General features: G+C 36.3%; 1 long non-coding RNA gene across 1 annotated transcript; it reads right to left on the bottom strand.

The window, feature by feature from the left end:
- Nucleotides 1-8637: 8637 nt before the first annotated feature.
- Nucleotides 8638-9727, bottom strand: LOC143602264 (uncharacterized). Its single transcript, XR_013147809.1, has 2 exons — nucleotides 9198-9727; nucleotides 8638-9090 (listed from the first exon to the last, which is right to left on the bottom strand). It is a non-coding gene; the product is annotated as an uncharacterized LOC143602264 (long non-coding RNA).
- Between the last annotated feature and the right edge of the window lie 3177 nt (nucleotides 9728-12904).

Below are 12904 nucleotides of genomic sequence, written 5' to 3'. Positions count from 1 at the left end.
TGAATTGAATTCTAGGGTTTACAAGAGGGAGATGAGGGAGGCTATATTTGTCGTAGCGTGAGTGTCATGAGTTTTATTACTTAGAATTTTATTAAAATAATATATAGTTAACCTTAACTTGTTTAAGAAATTTGAACCCCAGTTCCTTCGTGTATTATACAGTAATATTTTAGATCACGATTTTATTTTACAGCCAACACTCGGATTAAACGTTGTTATCTCACACTGGGCTCTTCACAAGCCAAGCTGGGGCAAGCTGTGTATCGAGCATTCGGGCTCGAACTAAAATGAACAGAATCACATCGAATCAAATTAAACATCACCAAACTTGTTTTGAGTGCTTGTTATTGGGGATTTATAACCCAATTTCATAATTTTCAGTCAAACGTTTCATTAACAAGTGATTAGCAAAAACCTTTGTCATAAGCTTTAGGCCCAAGTTCATTATTTGGGTCCAATTATTTTCAAAAACAAAAGATTTAATTGTTAGGGCAAGTATTAGCGTTTGGTATGCATGAATGGAGGATAGAATGGAATGACCTATTATGAGAGCATGGAAAATAGTATGTTTGGTTGACCAAAAGAATGAAAAGACATATTACCTAGTCCATTTCATTCCCTCTAAAATACCCCAATTTCATTCCATTCATACCCCCATGTTTTTTTTCATTCCATTCTCTCATTCACCCTACATCACCTCAACCACCCTCCCAACACCACCACCACCCAACATCAACACCCACCACCACCACCAACCACCGCTGCTGCCACCAGCCACCACCACCATCGCTGTCCACCGCCATCATCACCTTCACCAACCATCGCCATCGGTGCCAGCCACCCAGCACCGCCAGCCGCCCGTTGCATATATCTCAATGCTTCCCACCACCGCCGCCACCGCCACCAATCACCACCATCGGCGTCCACCGCCGCCACCACCCACTTCCACAAACCATCGCCATCAGTGCCAGCCACCCACCACCTCCAGTCGCCCGCCGCATCCATCAATCATCACCCCACCATCACACACACTGCCCCCCGTCACCGCTGCCCACCACCACCTCCACTGTTACTGCCACCACCACCTCCACTGTTACCGCCACCGCTCCCACCACCACCACCACTCACTACCATTTTCATTTTATTTTTTTATTTTTTCTTACCTACCAACAATACAAAGTAATAATTCATTTCATTCCCATGTGGTAACCAAACATTTCATTGGAATGGTAATAACCCATTCCATTCCTTTGTCCATTCCATTACCACGTCCATTCCATTCTATCGTCCATTCTATTAGCCCATACCAAATAGACCTTAATCTCTGGACCATTGGCGTCAAATCGTTGACCCTTTTTGCAGTGTTTTGAAAACTAGATCGATTGTCGACAATTGACCAAATTTGATCTTTGGGTGTGGGTAAGTCAATCGTTTGAACATTAAACTCGTGGTTTGTTTGCTTTGCTAGTAATAGATTCATATGTTGACGAATTAATCCTTTAAGCATTAGACGTTCCAATACAAATTTATTAAAAACATTGTTTTATTCGAAAATTCAAAATAAAAACTTTTAGTATTGTAAATTCTATCGAGTTATAATCCAAAAGAAACTAAAACCAGGCCTAAGTTATAACCGAAGCTTCATAAATTGGTTTGTAATCTGTTGGCCGTTCCTCTTTCATCCCTTCTTAGGTTTTGGTCGTGGGTCGAAAGATATGAACAAAGCCTAACAAACCCAATTTTCGATTATAAAATTATTATATTTGTGGATGCTTACCCTCAATTATTCATATTATGCTAACTAGTATTTTAGGCGTTGTTTGTTTTTTAATACAAAAACTGCTTGCAATCTGATTTAATGTCTGCAACTGAAGATGTGGTCTGAAAGTCTGCAATCTGAAAATATAATATTGTTTGTTTTATAACTAGATACCGTCTTCATATGTTGAAAATTAGTTACCTATCATATATATCACAGTAGATAGAAGTCATTTAACGTCTGTAAACTGTTAAAATAATTGGTGGTGTGGTGTACGAACTATGGAAGTGGGTGGTGGTAGGCGGTGGACAGTGGGTGGTGGTGATGGACGGTTTTGGTGGGTGGTGGTGGTGATGAACGGTTGTGGTGGGTAGTGGACGGTGGTGGTGGAGGTAATGGACGGTGGTGGTGATGGGTGGTTGTGGTGGCGGACGGTGGATGGTGGTGGTGGCAGACGATGGGTGGTGGTGGTGGTGGTAGTGGACGGTGGTTGTGGCCGACGAGGGTGGTGGTGGTGGTGGTGGACGGTGATGGTGGCCGACAGTGGGTGGTGGTGGTGATGAACGGTTGTGGTGGGTAGTGGACGGTGGTGGTGGCGGTAATGGACGGTGGTGGTGGTGGCGCCGGACAATGGGTGGTGGTGGCGATGGTGGCGGCGGACAGTCCGTGGTGGTGGTGGCAGACGGTGGTGGTGGGAGGTGGTAGTGGACGGTGGTTGTGGCCGACGGGGGTGTTGGCGGCGGCGGACGATGGGTGGTGGTGGTGGTGGCACCGGACAATGGGTGGTGGTGGCGGCAGATGGTGGGTGGTGGTGGTGGTGGCGGCGGACAATGGGTGGTGTTGGTGGTGGCAGACAGTAGTGGTGGGTGGTGGTAGTGGACGGTGGTTGTGGCCGACGGGGGTGTTGGCGGCGGCAGACGATGGGTGGTGGTGGTAGTGGACGGTGGTTGTGGCCGACGAGGGGTGGTGGTGGTGATGGACAGTGGTGGTGGTGGCGGACGATGGTGGTGGGTGGTGGTGGTGGGTGGTGGTAGTGGACAGTGGTTGTGGCCGACGGGGGTGGCGGCGGCGGCGGACGATGGGTGGTGGTGGTGGTAGTGGACGGTGGTTGTGGCCGACGGGGGTGGTGGTGGCGGCGGACGGTGCGTGGTGGTGGCGGCGGATATTGGGCGTTGGTAGGATGTGAAGAAGTGTGAAGATGGTGGATATTAGCTTATTTTTTAAGAATATATAAATAGTTTTCAGATCTTTTTATTTTTTCAAACAAACTGTCTTCAGAGGCTTATGTCTGCGCCCTTGAAGACATAAGCCTCTTGCAGATGTTTGACGTAAAAACAAACACAAAGTAAATTCATTGCACATTGATTATCTCACCATCTCCCTCCAATTATATATCCCCTTTCAGTAACAAAATTTTTTTTTAGTGGTTTTCTTTTTGTCTTTTTTGTTACGTTGTTTGTTTGTTTTGAGGTTTTTGCTAGTTTTCAGCTAGTTTTTTATGAAAGTTGCCGTTAAAAAAAAAAAAAAAACTTCAGTTGCACTAATGGATTTAAAAAGCTTATGTTATCAACATTTTTGGCTTCTTCACCACCATTTTTGCAATCAAATTTTACCATTTTTAAGAAAAAAATAATGCAATTCTCACTTAGACATTGCAATTCTCACTTAGACATTTTGTATCAAACAGGTTGTGTGCATACTTGAAATACAATGTAGAGAGGTCCAATGTTGTTCATTTCAGACCCAAATCACAAACTCACACAATAATGTTTGTGAATTTAATCGTTTTTGGCAAAATACAAACTTCACCATGCAAAATCCGTGAATTGTACACTACTAACAGAGTGGCCGAAACCGATGCAACCCGGGTACCAAAATGAACCGGGTATCCCTTAATTGACATGTGACAAACTATAAAGTGTTTAATCCACAAAGTACCAAATCCTATTATTTATATACTGATTAACACCTTCCAAGTAAACTCTGAAAACAGATTTATTATATACTACTAGGACTTAATGGGCTTAAAATTGAAGTATAATAATCTAACAGAATTGTGGGGTTTTGATGGGAATCCCAGGTTGTTGTATAATGCCTTATTTATTGTTGAAAAGACAAATGGAAGGTCAACTATTATTTCTAATTGCAGTAATAAAAAAAGTCATAATCAAAGGCATTAACATGATAGCATAAATCAAATGCAGGTTTAGTCAACAGATGGATGCAAAAAGCCAACAACATTTATCTGTTAATAATTCGGTCAAATATAAAGATAACAGGTATATATTGAAGGTTATAAGATCTGTTGAAATTGGAGGGATCACAGATTGGATGCTAACCAAATTGGCTGCTGAAAATTAACAATTATTAAGTCAAATGATTTGGAATCCGTACCGATATGGTCAATTTGCTAGGGAGTCAAAGTCAATTTATGGGTTACATTCAGAAGTCAAAAGCTGGACAATGTAAACAGAATCTCGAAGTCAAATGCACTTGAGAGTATATAGTTGGACTGACTATAAAAACAAAAGTCAATTTTAACCCTAGTGATCTCCAAACTACCATTTCTATCTAAAGACTAGGCCTGTAAACGAACCGAACGTTCGGTGAACTGTTTGGCAGAAAGTTAGTTTATTTAATAAACGAACGAACATGAATAAAAAATTTGTGCTCGTTCAATTAAACGAACGAACACAAACACATGTTCTGTTCATTTGTTTATGTTCATGAACGTTCGTGTATGTTAGTTTATTTATGTTCGTGTATCTCTCTCTGCTTATTTATGTTCATTTATGTATTAATAGAAAATAATTAAATATTATCTAGATGAGTAATCTACTTAAAGATTTTATATTTGTTAATTTGTGTTCATTTAAGTGTTTTCATTTATGCTTGTTTGTGTTTATTTACATTTGTTCATATATGTTCGTTTCTTTTTATTCAGTTATGTTCGTTTAGATTTTAAACAAACGAATATAAACGAACAAAAATGTTCATTTTTAATTAAACGAACATGAACATAAATATTTGTTCAATTAAATGTTCTTGTCCATCTAAAGTTAAATGAACGAACACGAACATGCCCTTATTCGTGTTTGTTCGATTCACTTACAGTCTTTCATTATTCACAGTGATGAACGCATTATGCACTCAAGATGCGTGCATTTTAAAACCAAGATAGCCACATAACATCAAGTAACTATTTTCTACAATAACTCACGTACCACTAAGATTTTATAATAACAAATAGTGATTATTTGCATGCAAATTCATGATGACACTCGCTCAGATATTAGAAACACCTTAACATAATCGACAACTCTAAAGTTTATATGCAGTAGTAATTTTGATGCCTCATGATTCTCATGTTCAATAGCTCTACTCAACAATGTCCAATGTAAAGGTTAGACAAAAAAATATTTATTATTTTTATGTGTATGGAGATTGGAGACCATTACTTTTCTAAAAAACCAGTTTCGATTTGGACCAAAACGAAGCTTTTTTCAAAACTGCGTGTTCTTATCCAAACCTGTTCCATTACCCAATCCGCCGCACTCGTTTTGCCACGCTTATTTCCCAGAGATTGCAATATCTTCAAAATTGATAATGCCACGTGTACTTGAGTTACTGCATGTGTCTGAATAACAAGATCAACATTTAGGCTTTCATCACAGGTTGGTTTGGTCATTCTTATAGAGTTATAGAAAATATTAGTTCTCAAAAAAAATTTCCTATGTGCATAAATTGCATTCTTAAACTTCTTTCAGTTATGGAAATCCACAAATAGTTTATCCAGTTCAATCAATAACCATTAACAGAAAAGACATTATCAAAATAAAAGGTTTATACATTTAGATTTATTAGAAAGATATAAAGATGGGTGTTATGCAAAAGAAACTTATAAAAGGTTACTGTTGATGTTTGTAACAAACATGTTTTGATGGAATATAATTTGGAGGGTAAATTAGAAAAACATTTTGAAAATCTATTTTTGAATGCAAAAGTTGATATCAACATGACGGATTGATGCAAACAGCCTATGATGTAACGGGTCGGCCAAACAACTTGTTCTCGGTGGGACCGAATCTCTTTGTTTCGAATCAACACTATGAATATGAACTCTTGCAAAAGACCACTCTATGAAGAAAATACCACCTTATAGAAAAATACCACCTTAAAGAGGAGTTAGAAGATAACTTATGCAAATATGAAGAAGTTACAACTTCAGAATCATCACTGATAAAATAGGGTAAAACAATGAACTTATTTTACTTTCCCAAGTTATTTTATTTTGACAAAATAATGACATTTCTTTAATTTCATTTTGAAATGACCCAAACAGCCTTTAGCAACCACTATTTGCAGAATGCACACCCTGCAAATTTACAGTAGCTATGCAATGTTTAAGTTTACTTCTTGAATCTATTATAGCATTAATCAAAGTAATTTAGTATGCTAGGAATAACAACAACAACAATAATAATAATAATTAAAGAAATCATCCTTCAAACTTCCATCAGATGTGAAATCAATATATATATATATATATATGAAAAAAAAAAACACAAGTGCATCAAGCCTCCTCCCAATTGAGATATAAAATCATGTACTCCAATGAACAAAGATCAAGTGCAAAAGGCATGTTAAATAATTTGAAACCTAGAATAGCCTACCTCATTCTCTATGCTTGCTTGTATGCTTCAAATAACTTTTGCTCTTAATTATCCACTTTCAAATGTCATTCATAAACTACAGGATCTTTTGATCAAGCAAAACTAGTGTTTCCTTGTAGTCACGCACAACAAATGAAGCCATTGATCCATCTATCCCGAGATTATCTATGTGTTTAGAGTAGGGCTCATAAACAGCAAGCTGCCCATGATCACCATCTCCTTGTTCGTCACCATCTACTTGTTCGTCAGTTTCAATTATAAGTTTACCACTCTTTAGAATTTCCCAGTTCAATAAAATCTTCATTTAGTGTATAAGTGAATAGGTTTGTAAACAATTTCTGAACACCATCCTCCATCATCCATACATATTGATTTGAATCATTGGCATGTTCTGTTAGAAAATAATAAAATAATGGTGAATATTTCAAGAGATTACTTTCACACCATAAAAGATATCAACAATATTGACAGCAAAAGAAATGGAACGTTGGGGCTGGAATCAAGGGGATTGCACATTCCTTCCTTTTATGTTTATTATTTCCTTATTATTAGTCAACCTCTTTTTTGTATTTAAACCTTCTTTGTAATGTAACAAAGTAATAACAAAAAAGCAATACAAGCATTTATTCAATCATCTTGTTCTATACCAATAAATATTATGGTATCAAAGCAGTGAAGGTTGGACCGATTCACGGTTTACTCATCTTATACCTTACCTCATAAACATTTCCGATTGACAGTAAATGGCGTATACTGTCGTCCAAAAACAATGGAGTTGCAACGGGGTTAGCCGCTACTCGAATCAACGAAGATGAAGCCCTAGAGCTTGTATACAGGGGTCAGATACACCGACCAGATTCAACCCTAAAATCCAAGAACTCAGAGGGTACCAACACTAGCGGCGGCGACCAGCGTAGTGGAGGAGGGGTGTCGTCGACGGTGGTATAACATTGGTTGGAGATGAGAATTCCGATCAGATTAATCTCTACAACAGAGGTAATGGGTCCTCAGACCCTTGTGTTTGCAATCCTTGTTTTATAGACCCTACAGTTAGAAAGTTATTAGATTACCCCCTTGAAGAACCATACAAATCATATACAAACCCTACAGAATCTATTTTATTCAATTACCACAATGAAGAAACTAGTAATTCAAATAAAGAATATAACAAAAACTTTAGTAAATCCCTTGAAAAATCGGGTGAATCAATTATAAATCCACGAGATTCTATTTTTTCAGATACAGACCAAAAGGTTTTAAATTACACTCCGGAAGTCCCACGAAATTATGATTCGTCCGAAAATAACCTAAATAAAAATATAGGAGAAGTTTATATGGCCAAAACATGTGAAAATTTAAATAAATCATGGATTTTTTACTGTGGTGCTACTGATACCATGACTTTTGAACTGTCCGACATAATTTCAAAGTCTAAACCTAAAATTGACCACATAAAAACCGCCAATGGGGGGATAGTTCCCGTAAAAGGAGGTGGAACTATTGAAATATCTCCTACATTAAAGCTATCAAATTGTCTTTATGTACTTTCCTTGTCACATAAATTGTTATCCATTAGTCATATGACAAAAGAATTAAATTGCACCATTTTAATGCACCCGACCTTCTGTTTCTTACAAGATATAAGAACGGGAGTGATTATTGGGCGTGACACTGAACGTCAAGGATTGTACTATGTGGAAGAAGTGACTCGGAATGGTACCGTGTTCTTGGCCCATGCACCACAAAAAAAATGCCATGTAGTGACATACAACAAGTGCCGCTAAATAACAAAAAAGTATCACTAAAGACCCATATATGAATGTGCAGCACGCATAAGAAGTGTCACTAGAAGCAGTGACGCTAAAGCCTTTTAATGTCACTTTTTTAATCTGTCACACAAAGTTTTTAGGCTTTTAGTGGCACTCGTTTTTTTGCCACAATTAAAAATAAAACTTTTATGGCACAATTTTTGTGTCTTAAAAAGGTAATCTTACTTACATGTTCATACGAGCTTTAGTGACACTTTTTTATTTTTATATTTTTTGCCACAATTTATAAATACTCTTCTAACACAAATTTTGTGTCAATAAAAATTGCTTTTATTTAAACATATGTAGTATTTTAGTGGCACTTAATTTTGCTACAAAAATCACACAATTTACAATACAAAAAATACTAAATAAAAGTTTGACAAAATTGCAAATATAGAAATCAGAATACTATAACTTCAATAATAAGTTTAATCCAAAATATATTCCAAATGCTAGACAAATATAGTGTAATAAGTAGCATATTTCAAATTCCAAATATTTACACGATAAGTCTAAATGTTCTTTTGGCTGAGAATTTCACTTTAATAAAACTTAGCTCCAAAGCTTCTCAGGATATCTACCCTGCCATCATCAAACCATATACAACCATTAGTATTGATTAGAAAAAAAGTCCTTATTTATAAAAGTCGTTCTTGCTTTAAAACAAAAGCATGTATAAGAAAATAGTTCGAACACCTAACAATTAGACAAAAAAAACCCACAAATAATATGCAAACATATATACTTGGCCTCAACACCTAACAATTAGATAAGAAAACCAACATATTACCTTAACCGCAACGCCAACAAAATGTTAAAGATCAATGGTCCACACGTCTTTCTCGCCCTGTAAAATGAAAATATTTTGATAATCAATTCCATAATAAGATTACAACATAAGAATAACCATTTAGTATTGCGAAAAAGTTAAATTTAACAAGTTAAAGCAATTACCATTATATTGTTATGAATTTCTGTAGATGATATTTCATTAACTGATATAAGAGTTGTTATGGACCATTAATCAATACCATGGACCTTAAAAAAAGCAAATAAATAGTAATAAAAGAACAAATAATAATGCATACATGTAATTACCTAGATATTCGTATTGCTTATAATCGAAGACAAGTTTACATTTGGGATATGTTCTTGGATGATGATAGCCAAAGCATTGACTAGACTCTTTAGCTGATCAATAGTTTGTGAATTTGTCGAAGAAGCACCATTACTTTTTGCGGCTGGCATCACTTTAACTAATCGAATGTATCCTCTTTCCCCGGGTTTTTAACTTTTGAGTAGTCATCGTTTGTAAAATCATATGGTTCACAGAGTGTGATTGTAGAGTCATTTGCAATTATTTTTAATGAACCCTAAACACACATAATAAAATAGGTGATCATAAAAAATTAAACATGCCCAAGATATACATAAACATTAAAATACATTGCGTACTATCCATCCAAATATGATAGTGATTTCTGCAGGTGGTTATATAACAGTAAATTTAACTGATATCAATCAATTGCAGATCAATTCGTTTACTTCCTATGTAAATCAATATGTGTCAGATTGAACATGAAATTTTAGAAAAAGTTATATGAGCAAACTACTTCTATCTTTACATTACATGTATATACATGAAAAACAAAAACAAAACAATTAAAATTGGATAAAAAAACAGATCTCAGTAGTTACATAGTTTCACACAAACACAGAATCACATATTTCCTGGGTCACAAATTCTTGAAGATTCATCAACTTCTGCTCAAATAAAAATGAATAAGTCATTCTAGATGAAAGTCAATTAAATTATCATAAAAACTAAAGTCTTCTATTGATGTGAAAGGCACAAACATAAATTACTTTAGAAAACACCGAACTTTCCTACAACAAATTAATATACTGATTAAAAACTATATAGTTTAAACTTTAAACATATAAATCTACTTATAAACGCAGAACCAAGCCAAACCCAATTAAACATTAGGCAAATTTAATAATGCTTGACCTACTCTACCATATTCCCCAAACGATTCATTTTTCATTGAGGCAAATCAATAGCCTAATTCGAGTTAACCATCATCGCATACATGGGTGCCATAACTTAGTATTCACGCACAATTAGATGGTCTTATTTTGTAATCTAAATCGTGTAGAACTACGAAAACATAAATACATAAGAGATATTGTAGTTCATGGCCAAATCGCGAAGACGAGCCGATCCAAGCACCTGATTTGCAAATTAGAATGGATTCTAACAACAGAATAAGAAACATAGGAGGTGAAGCAGTTGTTCGTTGTTCCATTCGCCCTCAGGTGGAGCCGATTTGCAAATTAGGGTTTCAACCACTGAATTGATTATGGGTTAGTTAGTAATTACCAAGGGAAACTAATTCAAGGATAGGAAGGAGGGAGCAAATATTAAAAAGTGGGAATTTCAAAATTTTTAAGTAAAATAGAAAAAGATTATTTGTAGAAACTAACTGTTATAAATATAAAATATAAATTATCTCTACTGTATATAATACTGAGTTGTGGGCATCTTAAATTTTAAGTAATACAAATTGTGTTGCTCATTGTAAAAGTTTCACTGCATAGGGTTAACACTTTTAAGGGGCATATAAGTCTTTTAGACAAATCCATATACGGATGAAAATATACACATACAATTTTGGTACCTAACCTTTACTCAAATGTTGAAAATTTTGTATATATTAACAATTTTAACCTCTTATCTTTAACCTACACTCATAACACTTTATTTATTTTTTTTATTTTCTTCTAATATCTTTTAAAATATCATTTTTCACAGATTCCGAATGTACCGTTGCGTTGTGTTTATTTTTTTCAACGTTTTAATATAAATTTTAATGAACATCGACATACGGATTATAATGTACAACTCATTAATGCATTAATGTACAAGTCTAACTAACAGGCTGCAAGAGGGTTAGTAGTTTAACATGTTCAAATGGCACAGTTTTCTTATGAAAAAAAAAAGCAGTTTATTAACTCCCGCCCTGAAAGTGTATACTTCCAGAAACCCAATTCCACATTGATATCATATGTACGGATCTCTCAAATATCAGACCTACCTCTACTCCCTCTCGTGATTAATGAAAGTCGACACGCTAATATGAGAATTGAATTGCTTTCTTTCATGAATGTCACCTCCTGATATGAGAATTCTGGTTGTGCTGTTATTCAGGTCTTCAATCTCGGCTTGGCGCTGATAGTTCATCGCACTTTGAAAATGTTGGTGGTTGTGCAAATTAGGTCAGTTTCATTCATAATTTGTCTTCCCAATTTTAGGGTTTTATAATTGTATATGTTCTTCTTTGTTATCGTGCTTGTGTTTTTTAATCATAAACTTAAGTTCCTTTCATTGCAGTCGATCTTCCGATTGAATTTAAATCAAAGACTTTAGAATGTTAGATAATTGTATTGTGAGCTTTTCATAATTATGGGTTAAGTTTCCTAAATCAAAAGTGTGTGAGCACGTTTACCTTTTTTTATAGTTTTAAATCTAAATGTATGATCTTCTCTTTTCAAAAAAAAAAAAAAAAAAAAAAAAAAAAACTAGAAGTAGTTTTGGATGATATGTTATATCTTCATTTGATACAAGTTTTTGGTGGGACAAGTATTGCAGGGCCATAACAACGAGACAATTTCTGGTGCACACTCGTTTGCAACCAGGCACTCTTTTTTAACTGATAAAAGTGGTAGAATGTATTGTCGTTGTCGGTCATATTGTTGCTCTCTAAGTTTAATGATATTAATAGGTGATGTATATGAAAATATTTATGCTGTGACATTGCGAACACAAACACGCTGACATGGAATGTGTTAATAATTGGTAATGAGGTTATTGTTGGGTTCGTAGGCCTTGTTGGCCCGGTTTATTATATGAAGTCAAAAGAGGAGACGGGTGTGGGCAGTCGGGCCCAAGCCCGGCCCGGTTTAGATTTCTTGCATAATAATTTACTAACCCTAGTTCAGTCTCTATATAAACAACATTATGTACTTGTAATATTGGTCACTCAATAAAGATATACCTAGTTGCCACCCGTGGACGTAGGTCAGTTTAGACCAAACCACGTTAAATCCTCGTGTTCGTTTACTGCTTTCGTGTGTGTGTTCAGTTTCGTGTGTGCGTTTAATCCTAACAAGTGGTATCTAGAGCTTAGGTTCGGATCACGCGAAGAACACGTTGAACCAGCCGAGTCGCCGCCAAACCATCCAGCCGCCGCCACCCCACTGCGCTAGGGTTCCGCCGCCGCTACGGTTCTCCGATTGTCGTTAGGGTTTACGCCGCCGCTGTTTCGCCGCCACTAAACCCAGCCCGACGATCGCGACTAGGGTTCAGTCCACCGCCATACACCACCAGTAACCAACGGTTGGCAGTTTCCGCCATCGCTAGAATTGTTGTCGCCAACGATCAATGGTTAGTTTGATGTTCTTTTATTTTGTTGAAAGCTATTAATCAGAGCATCACCATTGGTATCTCATCGTATGCGCCGTCCCGTGAAGATAGGTTTGTTTTGACTTGGAGTGTGATTTCCAAGTAGGTTGGAGACCGAGATATTTTATGTTTCTTTGGACCAGATCCCACATGGGCCTAGCAAATTAAAAGTGGTCTATTTTGGTTTGCTGTTGGT

The sequence above is a fragment of the Bidens hawaiensis genome, unplaced genomic scaffold (assembly GCF_021521415.1).
Source record: "Bidens hawaiensis isolate Kalapana, Puna unplaced genomic scaffold, B.hawaiensis_p1.1 tig00000237_1, whole genome shotgun sequence".
NCBI lineage: Eukaryota > Viridiplantae > Streptophyta > Magnoliopsida > Asterales > Asteraceae > Bidens > Bidens hawaiensis.
Note: the sequence above shows the minus strand (reverse complement) of the source record. Positions and strands in the feature narration are given on the sequence as shown.